Genomic DNA, 20,048 nt, shown 5'->3' on the forward strand with positions numbered 1-20,048 from the left:
TGCAGAATTAGGCTAACGCAGGGAATGGCAGACTGGATATTTGTAGCATGTCAGATGCAGGAGAAATGCAGAGAATAGCAACAGGACCTTTATACTGTCTCTACTGACCTCGCTAAAGCATTTGACACTGTCAGTAGACCTGGGCTTTGGCAATTATTATGTAAGTTTGGTTGTCCAGAAAAATTCACCAACATTCTGAGACTATTTCATGATGGACTGTTTGGACAAGTCGGAGTAGATGGCCTTCTATCTGATCCATTTCCTATTACTAATGGTATTAAGCAAGGCTGAGTAATCGGTCCATTCTTGTTTAATCTTTTCTATGCAGCCATATCAATGATGCTACAAGAGACCTGAATGATGGTATCATGATATGTTTCCAATCTTCTGGAAAATTATTTAATCTGAACAAGCTGCAATCTTCCATGAAGGTCTTTAAGGCATTTGTTCATGAGCAGCTGTATGTCACTGCCTCCTCTAGAAGCACACAGTCTAAAACATATACAACTGATTTCAGACTGATTTGCAGAGTCTGCAGAAAGGGACGGGCTGACAATCAATCTGAAAAAGACAGAGGTCGTGTACCACATGCACCAGCAAAACCCTACACAAAACCAAAAGTCAACATTAGCAACACACAACTGAATGCTATTACAGACTTCTGCTATCTTGGTAGTACATTGTCAAATTATGTTACTATAGACAAGGAGTTGACAAGTCACATCAACAAGGGCAGTTCATCATTTGGCAGACTGTCAGGCAGAGTCAGCAGCAACATAGTATTAAGCTTCAAAAGTGGTCGCGCTGTCCAACTTGTTGTATAGCTGTTAGACCTGGATCTCTTACAGCATCACATTAAGCTTCTAGGTAAGTTCCATTTATGACATCTGCATGCCATACTCTTCATCAAATGGCAGGATATAGTTACCAATAATGAGGTTCTGGAACGTAGCCACTCCATGGGTATTGAAGCCATGCTTATTGCATTACAGTCATGTGGGGCTGTTCATGCGTTGAGGATGGACGACACCAGTATGGCAAACTGAACGTGGGGAACCGCATATGAGGCAGCCAGAAGAAACACTTCAAGGCACAGGTGCCGGCTTCTAATTTTCCCCAGGGGTGCTCAACTCCCCACTCCACCCCTTCCCACCCCCACCCCACCTCTTCCCGCCCTTGCCGCTTCCCCTCCTCTTTCTGCCCCCTCCCCTGAGCACACCCTATCCCCGCTCCTCCCCCAGCTGATCTGCGGTGCATGGGAGGCGCTGGGAGGGAGGGGGAGGAGTTGATCAGCAGAGGCTGCCCGTGGGCAGGAGTTGGGGGATGAGAGGGGAGGTGGGCTGTTGGTGGGTGCTAAGCATCTGCTAATTTTTTTCTGTGGGTGCTCCAGCCCTGGAACACCCATGGAGTCGGCGCCTATGCTTCAAGACCACATTGAAGCATAACTTGAAATAGTTGTGACATTGACGTTGACACATGGGAGTTGTCAGCAATGGATAGATCATGCTGGCAAGCAGTAATCAATGATGGGGTTACCCAGTTCGAGATTAACCACCATAAAGATCTTGAGGCACAGAGGCTGAGTTGTAAGCAGCAGCGGACTCAGTAGGCACCCTTCCTCTGCACTGAGCTACTGTGCACTTCACGCAGAAAGGACTGCCACACATCCATTTGTCTTTTTAGCCACAACTATAAGATGTAAAACCGTTCTCAAGGTCATGTTCGGTCACTAAGGACAACAGTAATATTCCCACAGACAGCCTTGATTCATATCCTTCTACTTTGGTCAAGCAAATTCTTTGGTCATGAATATGGCAACAAAAATAATTTTCATTATACACTCCCAGGAATTACTTAGTATGAGTTATAAATTACAGCGGTCTTATTCCAATGGGAGTCATTACAATATGAATTCCTAGTTTCCATTCCTTTCAGGCACCCATCACAGAAGAGCTCCAATTGCTATTGTTATTGCATAGCTCTTGTTCTCTGCTGGAGCCACTAACTGCAAAGTTAATAGTCTGTCTGACATAGTATACAGTGTAGGTAGGCGCTCTTGGCCTCTCAAACTCTACATGACTTTGAGGTGAATTAGTTGATACTTGGCAAACACTTAAGATGAAGGCCATTAATAACACAAATACACATTACACCCTCCACTCCACAGACTTTTTACATTTGGCGCAAGGTCCTCAGCTGGGGTAAATTGCCTTAGCGCTGTTCAAGTCAACAGAACTCCACTGATTTACACCAGCGGAGATTCTGGCTCATAAAGTTTGGTATGAGAGTAAATAAGTTCTCAGTGCTGAATCCAACTTTGCTTTGTCTGGGCTTGAGTCGGCTTAAAATATTTGGCCAAGTTCTACAGGGACTTCAAAGGCCAACCCTCTCCTCTCTTTGCCAGACATTCTTAGATAACAAACACAGATAAGATTTCTCATTCCATTAACTTGTATACTTGAAACAAAAACAAAACTTATGCACTATGCTTGCTTGCTTTGGGGACTTGCATGCTGGATTTGGTAGACACGGAACATAACATAGGGCAAAATTCACCTTTTCTGAGTCCTCCTACATGAAAGCACTTTATTCAGGCTACTAATGGAGATGAGAATAATTTCTAAAAGGACAAGTTAATTTTGCCATGCTATCTGTATCTTTGTCTTGTCCAGGCCCTTTGTTTTTTACACTGCTGATGCAGAATCTTGCTAAGTAGCTCAGGAAAGATCAGCCCTACCCAACTGTGATCCTGCAGTGGTATATAGCAGATATAAGGACACAAGTCCCCCACTCCCCTTGCTGTTGGTGTAGGTGATGTCATTACCAAAGGGACATGTGGCTTGACATGAGCACACTATGCTACGCTGTTCCTGGGTTAGTGCTTTGTGGATGTTGCAGGCCGACGTCACTCAGAGCATGCCACACAGCACATGGTTGGAACCATGAAGAGAAGCATCAGGACTAGGGCAACGTACCTGGGAGCCCTATGCCAGCTTTGCTCACTACCCAACTGAGTTCCCTTCTATGTATTTTGTGAGAGCCAGGGGACTTGGGCCATCACTTTGCTCTGAGGAATTCTTGATAACTAGAAAATGTGCTTTCTGTTAAACATACAGACAAAAGCCCTGGCCCTGCTTTTCTAATTACATTTCTACTCTTTGTCCATGTCCGAAAGCATCCATCTCTGCTCTTTGTGAATTCTGAGTAAAATGTTCACATTGCCGGCCATGAGTTTTTCTCGACACTGGTTGATTTTTGAACAATTGGCTGAACAAACATGCCTTTACTGGATGGGAACAATGATGCAGTTATGAGATGGGATAGAGTTTATATGGTACCTTCCTTCAGAAATGATTGCTGCAAGCAACGATTTGTCAGAAACACTTATTTTAATGTTTCTGTAAAGACAAGTTGTATCATGCCACAACTGCCCGTGGATAACGTTTCCTAACCATAAAACAAAAACCCAACTGGTGTTCACTCCCAGGTCTCAGCCTTTATTAAAGCACTATGTATAAACCACTAAAAGGACAGACTGAAGCATGTCCTGTGTGACTGACTTCTCATTCCAAGGTGAGTCCTGACTATCTGAATTCTACCTCCCAGTCCTCTGACACCCATTATATGGGAGGTCGGATTGCTCAGCTCATGTTTTCTGTTGCAACCACGGATTCGTTTCTTGAAAACTCAGATATCAATCTTTATTTAGAAGAACATTATCAGCAAAGCCATTGGCAGTAGGAGTGCCCAAGTTGTACGGGTCACAGCCGCGCACTCTGAAATGTATTTCTTTCTGCCTGAAGAATTCATTACACTGAGCTGCATATTTATAAAATAAACTATACGTTGGTTGGAATGCATTTCAGTGGGCACAGATATAAGGTGAGCCTGTGACTGTCCCTGTGCACTCATAACATGGGAGCAAGGGAGCATGAAATGACCCTTTACTTCCCTGCTGGCCTCCCTGTATTGGCTGGGCTCATCACAGGTTACAGCACTGAAGGGAAAACACCACTGCTCTTCCTTCCATGAGGATGGACTGGGAATGGGCAGACAAGGGAGTGGGTGGTATCTTCACTCTAACCTCACCTACATGCTGGCCAGCACAGCTGAGAATATGCAGAGGGAAAAGTAATGTGCACCACATAAAGAACTGTCACAGATTATACCCTCTCTGGAGCAAGGGTGGAGTCATGGATAAGACTCTGGTGGTGCCCCTTACTCAGGGCTAGTGGTAACTCCACAACTGAGCCCTTAGTGTATTTTCAAAGTTACTGTTGTGTACATTAACTTGCATTCTCCATTCATTTCCCCACATACAACGTGTATCTTACTCTATTTGAAACAATTTTCACATTCCTGATGTGACAATTTCCAAAACTCTGAACAGTACATTACCTTCATTACAACATATTTAAAGAATCACAGCACTGGGGTGTCATAATAGGGTGCAATTCAAGTGACTATAATGGGATTTAATGTATTGTTGCTGGAGGCCAAGGTAGCTGTACAATGGCATAAGGGAGTGTACTGGAAGATTGAGACATAAGATAAAAGTGGATTGCCACAGTATTTTCATTTTCATGACACAGCCTGATAATTACAGTAACTATACAAACCAGGATGTATTATATACAGGATAGGTTACACAAAGAGCTGTTAAACCAAGTAGGCACCAAACCGAGGCAGACGCAAAAGTACAAAAAAAATCCTAATTATGTATTGCAAGGAATGTTTGTTTAATAAAATACCATGTTTTGTTTTTCATTTAATGAATGGGGAAGCTGCAGCACAAAGAGGTCAGGTGACTTGCCCAATGTAAGGCAGAGGCAGGAATAAAATTCAGGTGTCATGAGTCCCTAGTTTAGTGCCCTGTGCACTGGCCCATTCGTACATTACTCACGTTCATGTGATGGGGTCCTCAAAGCTTGCATGCCTTCTGCCTTTTGCCTCACTTTTACTAACAAATCTGAAGCAGAACAGAAAGCTCACAATGAAGAGAGCTTTAAAATAATCTCAAAAAACTGAGTTATGGTGCCCCAGCAAAATTAAAACTGCTCTATCTAGCCAGAGTTGCCGCTGAAATGGAAAATACCATAGGTGAGAACTCAAGACACACCTCAGGATTCCACTGCCTTTTGGTATAAGATTGTATTATTAACTAATGCTCCTGTTTCAAAATGCTCATGGTCTCCAAGGTATTTTTTTTAAAAGTCATCTACATTGGAAAGCAATGTGGAATGGGAACACTAGCGTATATGCCATCGTGTGCCAGCAATGCCCCTCTGCCATGTACATTGGCCAAACTGGACAGTCTCTACGTAAAAGAATAAATGGACACAAATCAGACGTCAAGAATTATAACATTCAAAAACCAGTTGGAGAACACTTCAATCTCTTTTGTCACTTGATTACAGACCTAAAAGTAGCAATTCTTCAACAAAAAACTTCAAAAACAGACTCCAACGAGAGACTGCTGAATTGGAATAAATTTGCAAACTGGATACAATTAACTTAGGCTTGAATAAAGACTGGGAGTGGATGGGTCATTACACAAAGTAAAACTATTTCCCCTTGTTTATTTCCCCTCCTACTGTTCTTGTAAAGTGCTGAAAATGGCCCACCTTGATTATCACTACAAAAGGTCCCCCACCCCGCTCTCCTGCTGGTAATAGCTCACCTTTCCTGATCATTCTTGTTACAGTCTGTATGGTAACACCCATTTTTTCATGTTCTCTGTGTATATAAAATCCCCCCACTATATTTTCCACTGTATGCATCCAATGAAGTGAGCTATAGCTCACGAAAGTTTATGCTGTAATAAATTTGTTAGTCTCGAAGGTGCCACAAGTACTCTTTTTCTTTTTATGGATACAGACTAACACGGCTGCTACTCTGAAACCTGGATGTAATTTGTGTCTAGTGTGTCCAGTGTGTGCATCAGTGACACAGACAGAGTAGTACTGAGAACTCAACAGCCTTTCAGCCTTTGATCTTGCAACTCGTATACACTGTGCTGCACTCCAGCACAAAGGTGAGAGGAGGTACACGTGAGCACAAGCAAGGCTAAGCTATCTGCCTAGGCACTCTAAGTATTAGCCTGTTTGCACCCACTCCCTTACTCCCAAGGGTTCAGTTAGAAAAGGGGCAAGGTGTGGTGGAGAAAAAGCTTAAATCAGGACTTAAATTTGAGAGAAAGGATCTAGATTATGATCTGTGCAGTCTGGAGGGAGAAATCCAAGGAGCAACCAAGCCTGCATTCAAACTGAATTTTATGTTACTGTGTTTATTTCTGTGCTAATAAAACTAAACCCCATTGAAGGGGTGAATTGGACTCTATCTCATGTGTGTCCTGTGTTTGAGGGTAGGTTGGAAAGACACCTGTTTACACCCCATTGCTTGAAACTTTTAAATGTAAACTGAACAAAAGCATGCACAAATATATATGGCATGGAACGATCCTGCGTAAGCAGGCAACAGTGGAGACCGGTTACATCTGATAGTGAGTAGGCAGAACTGACACACAAAAATGTGATCCAAGCCAATGTACAAGAGTGAGGAGAAATTAGGTGGTATATGAATCAAAACAGGGCACGCAAAACCTCACCTGCCTATCCTGAAGAATATTCAAAGGGGGACTCAATGACCGAACAGGTTTTTTCCTTCTCTAATTCATTTGAATCCATATATTTCAGAATGGAGGGAACATTCAAGAGATCTCCAACCAATTCAGAACAATGACTACAGTTGAATTCTAACATATATACTATTCATATGCATCAACACAGCTTTGACTGGATTTTTTTCATTGCTGAGTATCATTTTCTTTTGACCATACCACTTGGCTTTTTGTACCCTGCTCCTTCATAATCTTGCAGGAGTTTTCAAACCTAGCAATTTGAGTTATATGCCCTTTAGACAATTTGCATTCTGCAATTCTACTATTTCCAAATAAAGTAGCATCCTGTTTTATCAACACGAGATTCTTTTACTGCTAATATTATTTGATGACTTGTTTATCCCAAGAACCCAAATGTCAACCAACGGCACCAGTTTTCCACATCTTCCACTCAAAAAACATAAACCAAAAATATGCATTAGTGAGTGTGATTGCTTTGAGAAGACACAGCTGTGCAAGTAACGGTTTGCAATTATTAGCACTATTATAAACTCTAAACGTATGGGCTATCCAATGCTATGAAAAGGAAAAACTGATTATTCTGTACATTGCTGCACAATAATTATTTCTGACTTTCTGGTTAAGTCAATGTAAAACTAGAATCCTGCAATACAAATGTGGATGTTCGAGAAATGTTTGTACATTTTAATGAAACGTTTTGTTGTTTCTCGTGGGTTGGGATTACTAAACTCAGAATGTCCTCAGTTCTGGGGCAGATTTCTGATTCATTAACACACTGCAAACATGCTCCAAATTTGCTGTTCAGATAAGCAAAGTTTATCAGATTGTTTAGTGTCTTTGGTGAGGCAGTAGATGTGCACAAGTGAATGACCTCATTCAGGCACAGCATGCTCAGCATTTCCCTTTCACATCCAGAGTGCGGAAGGAGCAGCAAGGTGTGGAAAGATCAGAGAAACAGACACAGGAAGTCATTAAATAGTAAATTGCAAGGATCCTTGGAAAACCTTTGTGATAATAAACCACAGAAGTGTGGATACAAAATATGGGCTAAATCCATCTCACCTAAATCACATGATTAGTTCCATTAAAGTCAGATTTCAGGGAGACAATGTGCATGAGTAGGGCAGACCAGGACTTGACCCAGTTGTTGAACAGAGTAGAAAACCCCAGCTAGTGAGTCAAAGAATGTGCTTGCAACTTGAGAGAGGAGCCAGAGCATCCATGTTTATTTAATTTACATAGCACCTATGGCTATGGCAGCTTCAGTGTTAATGACATTTTTAAAAGACTTTAATTCCATGTAAAGTAAATAACCCTCAAATGATAGCACTCATGCTGGCACTCTTCTAACCACCACCTGCCTGCCTCAGGACCCTAAGGCTAGTCCCAAAGAACCCAACATTGTTGATCAAAAGAAACATAAAATAAGCACGGAGACAGTCATAACTAATTAAAAACATACAGCAACTGCTGAAAGAATCATCAACCCCCAGCAGCCTGAGATGAAGAACACACCCCTGCCCCACAGCAGAAAGCCCCCAGTATGCTTGAAAATCCACTGCCATGCTTACATTATGCACCACTGAGGGACGTATAGCTGCCAACCACAGTTACTCCTGCTTGTGATATTTCCCATCGTAATTTATCATTTATTTCCAGGATAATCATGCACAATACCTTGGCTTTACCTGACCCTTCTCACCCACAGACCACACCCCCTACTAATGTTGTTGGCAAATGAACTGTGCAATAACATTTTTGTATTTTAATTAATGGGCCATATTCCAACTGGGAATTTTTGACCAGTGCTCAGGATTTGTGGTATATTAAACTATTACACTTTTCTTCACTCAACGGGATGACACTAAGGCTACATCTGCACTATGAGCTAGCGGTGTGTTTCCCTGGCTCACGGACACATTCTGACATTTACAACACACACTTTGCTTCTCTACAAAAGAAAAAAGACACTAAACTTTCTAAACAACTACATGCCACAAGGGGCCACAGCAATGGTTCCCTCAACCCACCCAGCAATATTGTTAACCTATCCAACTATACTCTTAGCCCAGCAGAAGCAGCTGTCCTATCTCGGGGCCTCTCCTTCTGCCCCTCCACCCCCACGAACATGATACAGTTCTGTGGTGACCTAGAATCCTATTTTTGACGTCTCTGACTCAAGGAATATTTCCAACACACCTCTGAACAACATACTAATCCACAGAGACCTACCTACCAACACTACAAAAAGAAGGATTCTAGGTGGACTCCTCCTGAAGGTCGAGACAGCAGACTGGACTTCTACATAGAGTGCTTCTGCCGACGTGCGCAGGCTGAAATTGTGGAAAAGCAACATCACTTGCCCCATAACCTCAGCCGTGCAGAACACAATGCCATCCACAGCCTCAGAAACAACTCTGATATCATAATCAAAAAGGCTGACAAAGGAGGTGCTGTTGTCATCATGAATAGGTCGGAATATGAACAAGAGGCTGCTCGGCAGCTCTCCAACACGAGTTTCTACAAGCCATTACCCTCTGATCCCACTGAGAGTTACCAAAAGAAACTACAGCATTTGCTCAAGAAACTCCCTGAAAAAGCACAAGATCAAATCCGCACAGACACACCCCTGGAACCCCGACCTGGGATATTCTATCTACTACCCAAGATCCATAAACCTGGAAATCCTGGGCGCCCCATCATCTGAGGCATTGGCACCCTGACAGCAGGATTGTCTGGCTATGTAGACTCCCTCCTCAGGCTCTACACTACCAGCACTCCCAGCTACCTTCGAGACACCACTGACTTTCTGAGGAAACTACAATCCATCGGTGATCTTCCTGATAACACCATCCTGGCCACTATGGATGTAGAAGCCCTCTACACCAACATTCCACACAAAGATGGACTACAAGCCGTCAAGAACACTATCCCCGATAATGTCACGGCTAACCTGGTGGTTGAACTTTGTGACTTTGTCCTTACCCATAACTATTTTACATTTGGGAACAACGTATACCTTCAAATCAGCGGCACTGCTATGGGTACCCATATGGCCCCACAGTATGCCAACATTTTTATGGCTGACTTAGAACAACGCTTCCTCAGCTCTCGTCCCCCAATGCCCCTACTCTACTCGCGCTATATTGATGACATCTTCATCATCTGGACCCATGGAAAAGAAGGCCTTGAGGAATTCCACCATGATTTCAACAATTTCCATCCCACCACCAACCTCAGCCTGGTCCAGTTCACACAAGAGATCCACTTCCTGGACACTACAGTGCTAATAAACAATGGTCACATAAACACCACCCTATACCGGAAACCTACTGACCGCTATTCCTACCTGCATGCCTCCAGCTTTCACCCTGACCACACCACACGATCCATCGTCTACAGTCAAGCTCTGCGATACAACCGCATTTGCTCCAACCCCTCAGACAGAGACAAACACCTACAAGATCTCTGTCAAGCTTTCTTACAACTACAATACCCACCTGCAGAAGTAAAGAAACAGATTGATAGAGCCAGAAGAGTTCCCAGAAGTTACCTACTACAGGACAGACCTAACAAAGAAAATAACAGAACGCCACTAGCCGTCACCTTCAGCCCCAACTAAAACCCCTCCAACGCATTATTAAGGATCTACAACCTATCCTAAAGGATGACCCAACACTCTCACAAATCTTGGGAGACAGGCCAGTCCTTGCCTACAGACAGCCCCGCAACCTGAAGCAAATACTCACCAACAACCACATACCACACAACAGAACCACTAACCCAGGAACTTATCCTTGCAACAAAGCCCATTGCCAATTGTGCCCACATATCTATTCAGGGGACACCATCACAGGGCCTAATAACATCAGCCACACTATCAGAGGCTCGTTCACCTGCACATCCACCAATGTGATATATGCCATCATGTGCCAGCAATGCCCCTCTGCCATGTACATTGGTCAAACTGGACAGTCTCTACGTAAAAGAATAAATGGACACAAATCAGATGTCAAGAATTATAACATTCATAAACCAGTCGGAGAACACTTCAATCTCCCTGGTCACACAATCACAGACATGAAGGTCGCTATCTTAAAACAAAAAAACTTCAAATCCAGACTCCAGCGAGAAACTGCTGAATTGGAATTCATTTGCAAATTGGATACTATTAATTTAGGCTTAAATAGAGACTGGGAGTGGCTAAGTCATTATGCAAGGTAGCCTGTTTCCTCTTGTTTTTTCCTACCCCCCCCCCCTCAGATGTTCTGGTTTAACTTGGATTTAAACTTGAAGAGTGGTCAGTTTGGATGAGCTATTACCAGCAGGAGAGTGAGTTTGTGTGTGTATGGGGGTGGGGGGATGTGAGAAAACCTGGATTTGTGCAGGAAATAGCCCAAGTTGATTGTCATGCACACTGTGTAAAGAGTTGTCACTTTGGATGGGCTATCACCAGCAGGAGAGTGAATTTGTGGGGGGGGGTGGAGGGTGAGAAAACCTGGATTTGTGCTGGAAATGGCCCACCTGATGATCACTTTAGATAAGCTATTACCAGCAAGACAGTGGGGTGGGAGGAGGTATTGTTTCATATTCTCTGTGTATATATAAAGTCTGCTGCAGTTTCCACGATATGCATCTGATGAAGTGAGCTGTAGCTCACGAAAGCTTATGCTCTAATAAATTGGTTAGTCTCTAAGGTGCCACAAGTCCTCCTTTTCTTATTGTAAGGAAAGTCATCACTTTAGATAAGCTATCACCAACAGGAGAGTGAGTTTGTGTGTGTGTTGGGGGTGGGTGGGGAGAAAACCTGGATTTGTTCTGGAAATGGCCCACCTTGGTTATCATACACATTGTAAGGAGAGTGATCACTTTACATAAGCTATTACCAGCAGGAGAGTGGGGTGGGGGGAGAGAAAACCTTTTGTAGTGATAATCACCCAATTTTTTCATGGTTTGTGTGTATAAAAAGATCTTCTGTACTTTCCACAGTATGCATCCGATGAAGTGAGCTGTAGCTCACGAAAGCTTATGCTCAAATAAATTGGTTAGTCTCTAAGGTGCCACAAGTACTCCTTTTCTTTTTGCAAAGACAGACTAACACGGCTGTTACTCTGAAACCTGATTCTGACATTAGCGTTCATCCAGGAGTGGGAGTATAAATAGCAGTGTAGATGAGGCATGGCTTAGCCATGTCAAATACATACTCCCCGATTTCAGGCAGGTACTTACTCAGCACAGTTAAGCAGAGCCTGTGCTGCCAGTACGCATGCTACTGCAATTACACTGCTAGTTATACTCAATGAGAGCTAGCGTGAGTATATGTTCAAAAGCAGGGGAATCACACCTGTAACCTGTAGCCTAGATGTAGCCTTAGTTTCTTTTCTTATACTTCATAGCCTGCAGCCATCTAACTTGAACAGCATCTATCCATCCCAGCCATCCCACTTACACAGCATCTGTCCATCACAGGTTGTTATCCAGCTTCCATTACTATAGTGTCTGAGCACCCTGCAATCGTTAAAGTATTCACCCTCACAGGAAAATATGATTATCCCCATTTTACAGATGTGGAACTGAAGCGCAGATCACAGATGAAGCTGTGGAGGAACAGAGAATTGTACCCCCACCTCCTAAATCCGAGGCTAATACCCTAGCCACTGTATCATCCTTCTTCTTGTGGGTCAAATCCAAGTCCCAGTGAAGTCACTGGGAGTTTTACACCACTGAGCTATCATGCCAGGTTGATAGTAACTATGCCGATACTACCTATGTACTGCAGTTCAACATACACAATAAATAGACAAATGTGGAAACATGTTGGAAACTTTTCCCAAATTTTTACTGAAAGAAAAAAAATAACAACCTAAAAATACCTCAACCCAACCCCTTGGCTACTACCCAAGCTCTCCATGTGTTCAGTGGGAACTGGATTCCCAACGCTAGTATTTAACAGCAAACTCTCCCACCCCCACACTTGATAGATGACTTGAGTGTTGAACTGGTGGACCACCAAAATAGTAATTTAGAAGGCACCCAGAGGATTCATTCTTTCTCCCTTTCTCATCTCCGAATTCAGAGACTAAACTGAAAGCTGCTACAAATAGCTCGATTATTTTTGTCACGGTTCTGTGGAAAGGGAGCCAGACGCTCCTTAATTCTAATCCCAGCTCTGCCACTGATTTGAATCCTAGCCTTAGGCAGGTATTTAACCTCTCTGAGTCAAATTCAGCCTCCATAAATAAATGTAGTTTCCACAGAAGTCTCTCGTTCAAATCCAACAATGCCACAAATAGTGATATAAATTACACATTGAGGGCAAGCTGGTCAGAAAAGGGGTGTAAATGGGAAAGTGGAGTTGCCAGCCTTTGCATTCATAGATTCATAGATTCATATATATTAAGGTCAGAAGGGACCATTATGATCATCTAGTCTGACCTCCTGCACAACGCAGGCCACAGAATCTCACCCACCCACTCCTGTGATAAACCTCTCATAGAATCATAGAATATCAGGGTTGGAAGAGACCTCAGGAGGTCATCTAGTCCAACCCCCTGCTCAAAGCAGGACCAATCCCCAACTAAATCATCCCAGCCAGGGCTTTGTCAAGCCTGACCTTAAAAACTTCTAAGGAAGGAGATTTCACCACCTCCCTAGGTAACCCATTCCAGTGTTTCACCACCCTCCTAGTGAAAAAGTTTTTCCTAATATCCAACCTAAATCTCCCCCACTGCAACTTGAGACCATTACTCCTTGTTCTGCCATCTGCTACCACTGAGAACAGCCTAGAACCTCTTTGGAACCCCCTTTCAGGTAGTTGAAAGCAGCTATCAAACCCACCCTCATTCTTCTCTTCTGTAGACTACACATCCCCAGTTCCCTCAGCCTCTCCTCATAACTCATGTGTTTCAGTCCCCTAATCATTTTTGTTGCCCTCCGCTGGACTCTTTCCAATTTTTCCACATCCTTCTTGTAGTGTGGGGCCCAAAACTGGACACACTACTCCAGATGAGGCCTCACCAGTGTCGAATAGAGGGGAATGATCACGTCCCTCGATCTGCTGGCAATACCCCTACTTATACATCCCAAAATGCCATTGGCCTTCTTGGCAACAAGGGCACACTGTTGACTCATATCCAGTTTCTCGTTCACTGTAACCCCTAGGTCCTTTTCTGCAGAACTGCTGCCGAGCCATTCGGTCCCTAGTCTGTAGCGGTACATGGGATTTTTCCATCCTAAGTTCAGGACTCTGCACTTGTCCTTGTTGAACCTCATCAGATTTCTTTTGGCCCAATCCTCGAATTTGTCTAGGTCCCTCTGTATCCTATCCCTCACTGATCAGGTACAATAGTGTAACTTAGGCCTGGTTTTCACTTAAAATTTAGATGGATATAGTTATGTTGCTCAGAGGAGTAAAATATTCACACGCCTGAGCACCATAGCTATGCTGACCTAACCCTGAGTGTAGATGCGACTAGAATGCTTCTGTCAGCCTAATTACTGCTGCTTGGGGAGGCAGATTATCTACAGTGATGAAAACACTTCCCATCACTGTAGGAAGTGTCTACATTATGGTGATACATCAACATAGCTACAGCGTTTGAGCTGTGCCACTGTACTGCCCATAGTGTAGACGTGGCCTTACACTCAGAATGGCAGAAGGGAAGTTAGTGTAGCAGGAAAAAGCACCTGACAGGACAAGAGTGTCAGATAAAAGCAGGGCCAATCAGAGTGGGGGGCCAGGAGGGCCATTTAGCCTGGGCCTCAAGCTCAAAGGGGGCCTCAAATTTACACACTTGTTAATTTTTTGGCATTTGATAAGTTTCGCAACTAGTTTTTATGAGCATCCCTATCAGACCAAAATGTGACACACTCTTTGATCTTAGAGCTGCAATTAAGAGAAATATTCAGATTATGTCTCACTCTTTTTTGGGTGCCTTATTTTATTTTCATGTGTCGTCATTTTTTATTTTTAATATGGCTAGGGATCTCAAAAGATGGAAGTGGCCTGGGCCTCTCTGGATCTCTGAAAGGGCCTGGATAAAAGAAAGACCTAACCCCTTCACACACAAAAATAGAATGTGATTCTCCTTTTCCCTTACATTAATACAATCAGAAATCAATGGAGTTAAATTGGTGTAAAACAGGTGCACATGCTTTTTCCTATATCCTCTCATAAGTAGCTTTTCTTGCTACCACTGCAGCAAGTAAGTTACATTTGTTTATATGGATGTGGCTGAACCAAAACAATAGATCTGGGTTTGCAGCTCAAATCTGTCTGTATATATAATGTGCCAAATCTGAACTCCAAATCTAGTCACCCTGAACACTGGGAAAGTTTAGATTCAGATCCAGAACTTGACTCTCCAAATTCAGGAGTGCTCAATTCTGGAGTGATTTCCTTTTTTTGTCTTAAAATGTTTTGTATATCCATTGAATGCCATGAGGGTGAAAGTTGCACTATTTTACACCCATTTACACTTGTTTTCTTTAGTTCAACTTACACCAAATTTGTAATTACACCATCAATCACATCAACTCTGGTATTCTGTGTCTCAGTATTCCATCTGTAAAAGGGAAATAATTAAACTTACCCAGCTACACAAAGTGGGAGTATGAGGCTTCTTTCAGTAAGTGACCAAGAGTGACCTGGCCCCACTGAAATCAATGGGAGGTTTTCCCATTAACTTCCAGGAAGCAAGGATTTTACCTCAACTGCATATCTGGTGCAATTCCAATGAAGACAGTGGAGTTACACATAGAATTAATATGGCCCATTGTTTATTAAGCTGTTTGAAAATATAAAGTGCTATGCAAACAGTAAGTGTTATTATTTTAGATGTAGGATAAAAGGAGTTTTGTTTGTTTGTTTTCATTTTTAAATAATAGAAGGAAAACACTGAAAACTTTACCGAAACAGATAGATACTCACGTGGATAATAACCACGGTCCCAATGCAGAGATTGAAGAGGTCTTTCTTCTCAAAACAAAGTTTAATTTAAAAAATTGTGCCAGCAGAGATCCAACTGGCATCCTTTTCATGTTCAGGAAAGATAGCTGCTATTTGTATATAAAGTATTACAACAATCAATGTGATGCTCAAAGATTAAACAGGAACATCCTTTACTTATAGAACAAAGGACAAACTGACTTACGTTGTTTAAAGTTGGAGTGGAACTGACCTGCCCATTCTTTGCCTCTAATGAATTCCAAAATTTAATCAAAAATAACTTTAATTTTAAAAGGTACAGTAACTAACAGTATATTTACCTATTACACCATTCACAAACCTAAGAATTTAAAAGCAAGGAAAGGATTAATTAAGAACACCATAAATCTTACATATCTGGCCAGGCATACTCCCTTTTAAGTCCCCTTTACACTGATAGAGTGGCATAGAGCAACTGTAGTGCAAATAGAAATTTGGCCCATCATGCTTATCAAGTACAAATAAATTCATAGTTTTTCATCACAATATAACCTGAGCTCTCATTTAAATGGAATATTTTTGTTCTCTTGATCTCAGTATCTAAATGCTTTCTTTTAAAGGATACTGTTAAATGGAAAATATTTTCAGTTAACGTACCCGTCAAGAGTGGAAATTTCGGTAAATGATGTATATCTAGTCAGTGTGATATGTCCCAGAGATAACTACATTTATCTATCTATTGTACATAAGTTAGGCCACATGTAAGAAAAACAAATGTCTCTGTGACAAGCAATACAGATCCAGCGGGCCCCCAACATAAGGTATAGCAGTCCTGAATCTCTTGATACAACCCTTGCCCAGTTTCTCTAATAAAAGGAAGCAACATCAGCCTAGACATTAGGTCAGTAGGACTCCAGGGGAATCTAGCCACCAGAAGATTTCCTCGTGTAGCTCTGGAGAGTTGAGAAAAGGACATCTGACCCTTTATGAGCTTGATTAAATAAAGGTGAGTGTGTTGCATTCCTAACAGAGGGACTTATAAAGAGAGGAAATTCTCCAGGGAGGGTCAGCTAAAGAAACCTGCTTCCATTTCCCTCAGGAAGCTTAGGGAGTCTAGTTGTGTAGACTTGAGTATTAAGCCCTGGTTTGTTTATCTGTTGTCTATGCTTTGGTTTGTTTAAGCAGCCAGTCCAGAAGCACTGCACAGGACTTCTGAGGCTTACTGCCTTTTGTTTTTTGTATTGTCTAAACCCAATAAATGAGGCCAGTCTGAGAATGGAGTTTTCTTTCGTTTAAGCACAAGAGCCTCCAGTGGTTTGTGATGGGGCTTGGGAACAGGGTCTTGGACATAGTGCGTATTAGAGGATTTTATTAAGAAACTTAGGGGGAAAGGACACCTTTTGCAAATGCTGTTTTACTCTTGATTGACTTCGGTTTTTGTTATATCTATTGTCACTAGTAATGCAAGAGAAGGGGTAAAATAAGCTAAGAGTGGGAAGAAATATATTAGTAGATCATCAGCAAACATATAATTCATCTTTGATTTTTCAGGACAAAATCTTAAACAGATCTTATTCATCATCAGAACGTCTACATACAAGTTTAGTGAACCACAGTACGTACTTGAGATATCACTAACCAACAGCTAATCTGGGCCACATCATTTTTTCTTGATACAAATTACAACATTATTGCAGCAAAATATGCATAGATGTTTTCCCCCCTACTTCTGAATACAGAGATCTGCCCCTCTCCAAAAGTCTGTTTACTGGAACTGGTAGATGCTTTTTCTTGTGCTGCCTCTCAAGCTGGGAAGGACAGCCCCATAAACATAAGCAAAGGTGCCTCCTCCTTATCCTTCTTACAGTCCATCCTTTAAACTCTCTTTTGCTATGATTCCTACAAAAAAACAGTGCACTGAGACCACTGACTATCATGCTGACCAATATTGCCTCATTCTTTCCTTATACGTCCCCATCCATCTATCTATAACCATCTATTTTCTCTTGGCTTGTGTTTTGGGTTTGTACAGCACCTATCAGAGAGGCATAAGGCATGGGCCTACCAAGTCAAAGATCAGGACAGGAGAGAAAGCAAGTTTCTATTTAGACTCTGCCATCAGCAACTACTTTGTTCATTCATGTTCAAATTCTTTCCAAAATGACTGCCAGGATTACTCAGAATGGCATTGTCAAATGGACACATGACCATTATATCTGAAAACATGCCCTGGCTTTCATTCATTTGTATGTTGGCTTTTGATGTCAAATATCTCTTCGAAGCAAAACAAAAGCTATAAGGGAATATGATTGCATTCTACAAACACCAGGGAGGGAACTGAGTTATTTAAGCAAAAGGACAATGTGGGCACAAGAACAAATGGGAATAAACTGGCCATGAATAAATTTAGTCTGGAAATCAGAAGATATCTAACAATCATAGGAGTGAGGTTCTGGAACAGGCTTTCAACAGGTGTAGTGGGGGCAAGAAACCTAACTGATTTTAAGACGGAGCTTGATAAGTTTATGACCACTATATGGTGGGGTTGCCTGTGATAGCAGGTCTGTGCACTCAAAGAAACAGGAGGTCCCTTCCAATCCTATGTTTATAGTTGAATTACCACTCTACTGCCTATCATCCTCAAAGAAAGAGATCATAAAAGGAAATGTGGGCAAGCTCTGCATTATACATATCGCTTTCTCAACAGACATCAGAAGTTTGAAAAAAGCAAAATAAAACTAATCTGCAATTTGATATTAGTGAAGGATATTACTGGAATTATGCCTAATTCAGAAGCACATGAGTTATCAAATTGTGCTCTAACAATTTTTTTAAATTGACGGAGGTTAACATAAAAGATTATTAGAGTTTTTTGTTTACTTTATTTTATTGGACTGCATTGTGACTTGGACTACATGTCTCTACATAGGCTATCCAGAATTTAGTTCTGGGTAGGTGTGGCTACATACCCACTGTTCCTAAGGCAGAGTTGATTGGTGAGGAGAGCTGGGGAAATAGGCTTTACTCCCTCCTCTCTCACATGCCAATGAACACACACATTTTGCTGGCTAGTTCACCTGAGCCAGGCCAGCATGGAGGAAGGGAAGGAGTAGTTTAATGTTGGTACAGGCCAGCAACAAATCACAATTTCACACACTCAAGCAAGAGGAATCAGGAAGAGGAACTGTTGCTCAGAAGAGTGGCTTGAGGCACACTGTTTTCTCCAAACTCACAATCTAGCACATTGTAAACTTGTATTTGGGATCCAGTACTATATGGTAATTGATCAACAGCTAAATCACTGTATTGAAAGACATATACAAGAAAATCATCAACTTACAGCCTTTACTGCCATTATCTGAGGATGAAGAACAGCAATCAAAATGATTTGCTTTATGTGTGAAGTTTCCATGAAATAACTTAGTAATGTCATACTATTCCATTATTATGTTCCATTCATTATCTCCTTTAAGACCAGAAAGGTAATATTTGACCCACCACAAAAATGAAAAATAAAAAAGCTGTATACATGGATTGGAAATAAGGGAATAAAGTGGAGGTTTTCTGCCCACCTAACCATACAACTAACATCAAACTAAAGTCATTGTTTTAGGCGACATTTTATCTAAACCCGATATTACTATGAATGTCAGAACTGTTCAAGGCTTCCAGCTATTGCTCATTCGATGCAGCTGGAAGGGGTCACCTCATGAAATTAATAGGCGGGGAGTTTAAAACAAACAAAAGGAAGTATTCACACAACACACAGCCAACCTGTGGAACTCGCTGCCAGGGGATGTTGTGCAGGCCAAAACTATAACTGGGTTCAAAAAAGAATGAGATAAATTAATGGAGAATAGGTCCAGCAATAGCTATTAGTGAGGACTGTCAAGGAATGCATCCCCATGTTCTAGGGGTCCCAAAACCGCTGACTGTCAGATGCTGTGACTGGAAGGCAAGGGATGGATCACTCAACAGTTACCCTGTTCTTCTGGCATCAGCCTCTGTCAGAAGACAGGATACTGACTAGATCAGTGGTGGGCAACCTGGATAATGCGCTGGCAGACCGCCAGACTGTTTACACTTGCACAGCCGCCTACAGCCCGCGTGGCGGCGCTTCGCTGTTCCCGGCCAATGGGAGCTTCAGGAAGCGGCGGCTGCCGCCACTTCTCGCAGCTCCCATGGGCCAGGAACGGCGAACCGCGGCCACCGGGAGCTGCGGATGTAACCGGACTGTCTGGCGGCCCACTAGTGGATTACCCTCATGGGCCAAGGGCTGCCCCCCACTGGGCTAGGCGGACTGTTGGTCTGAGCCAGGCTGGCAATTCATTTTTATGTTCTTAAATGCTGAGGCTCCAATGACGGCTCCCACGGGGATGTACACTGTATCGGCGGCGGGACCATCTCCCCCCTTCAGGCGGCACCTGCCGAGGTCGGGCGCACAAGGAGACGGGCCGCCGATCTGGCTCTGGACCGAAGCGC

This window comes from Lepidochelys kempii, chromosome 1 (genome assembly GCF_965140265.1).
Source record: "Lepidochelys kempii isolate rLepKem1 chromosome 1, rLepKem1.hap2, whole genome shotgun sequence".
Classification (NCBI taxonomy): domain Eukaryota; kingdom Metazoa; phylum Chordata; order Testudines; family Cheloniidae; genus Lepidochelys; species Lepidochelys kempii.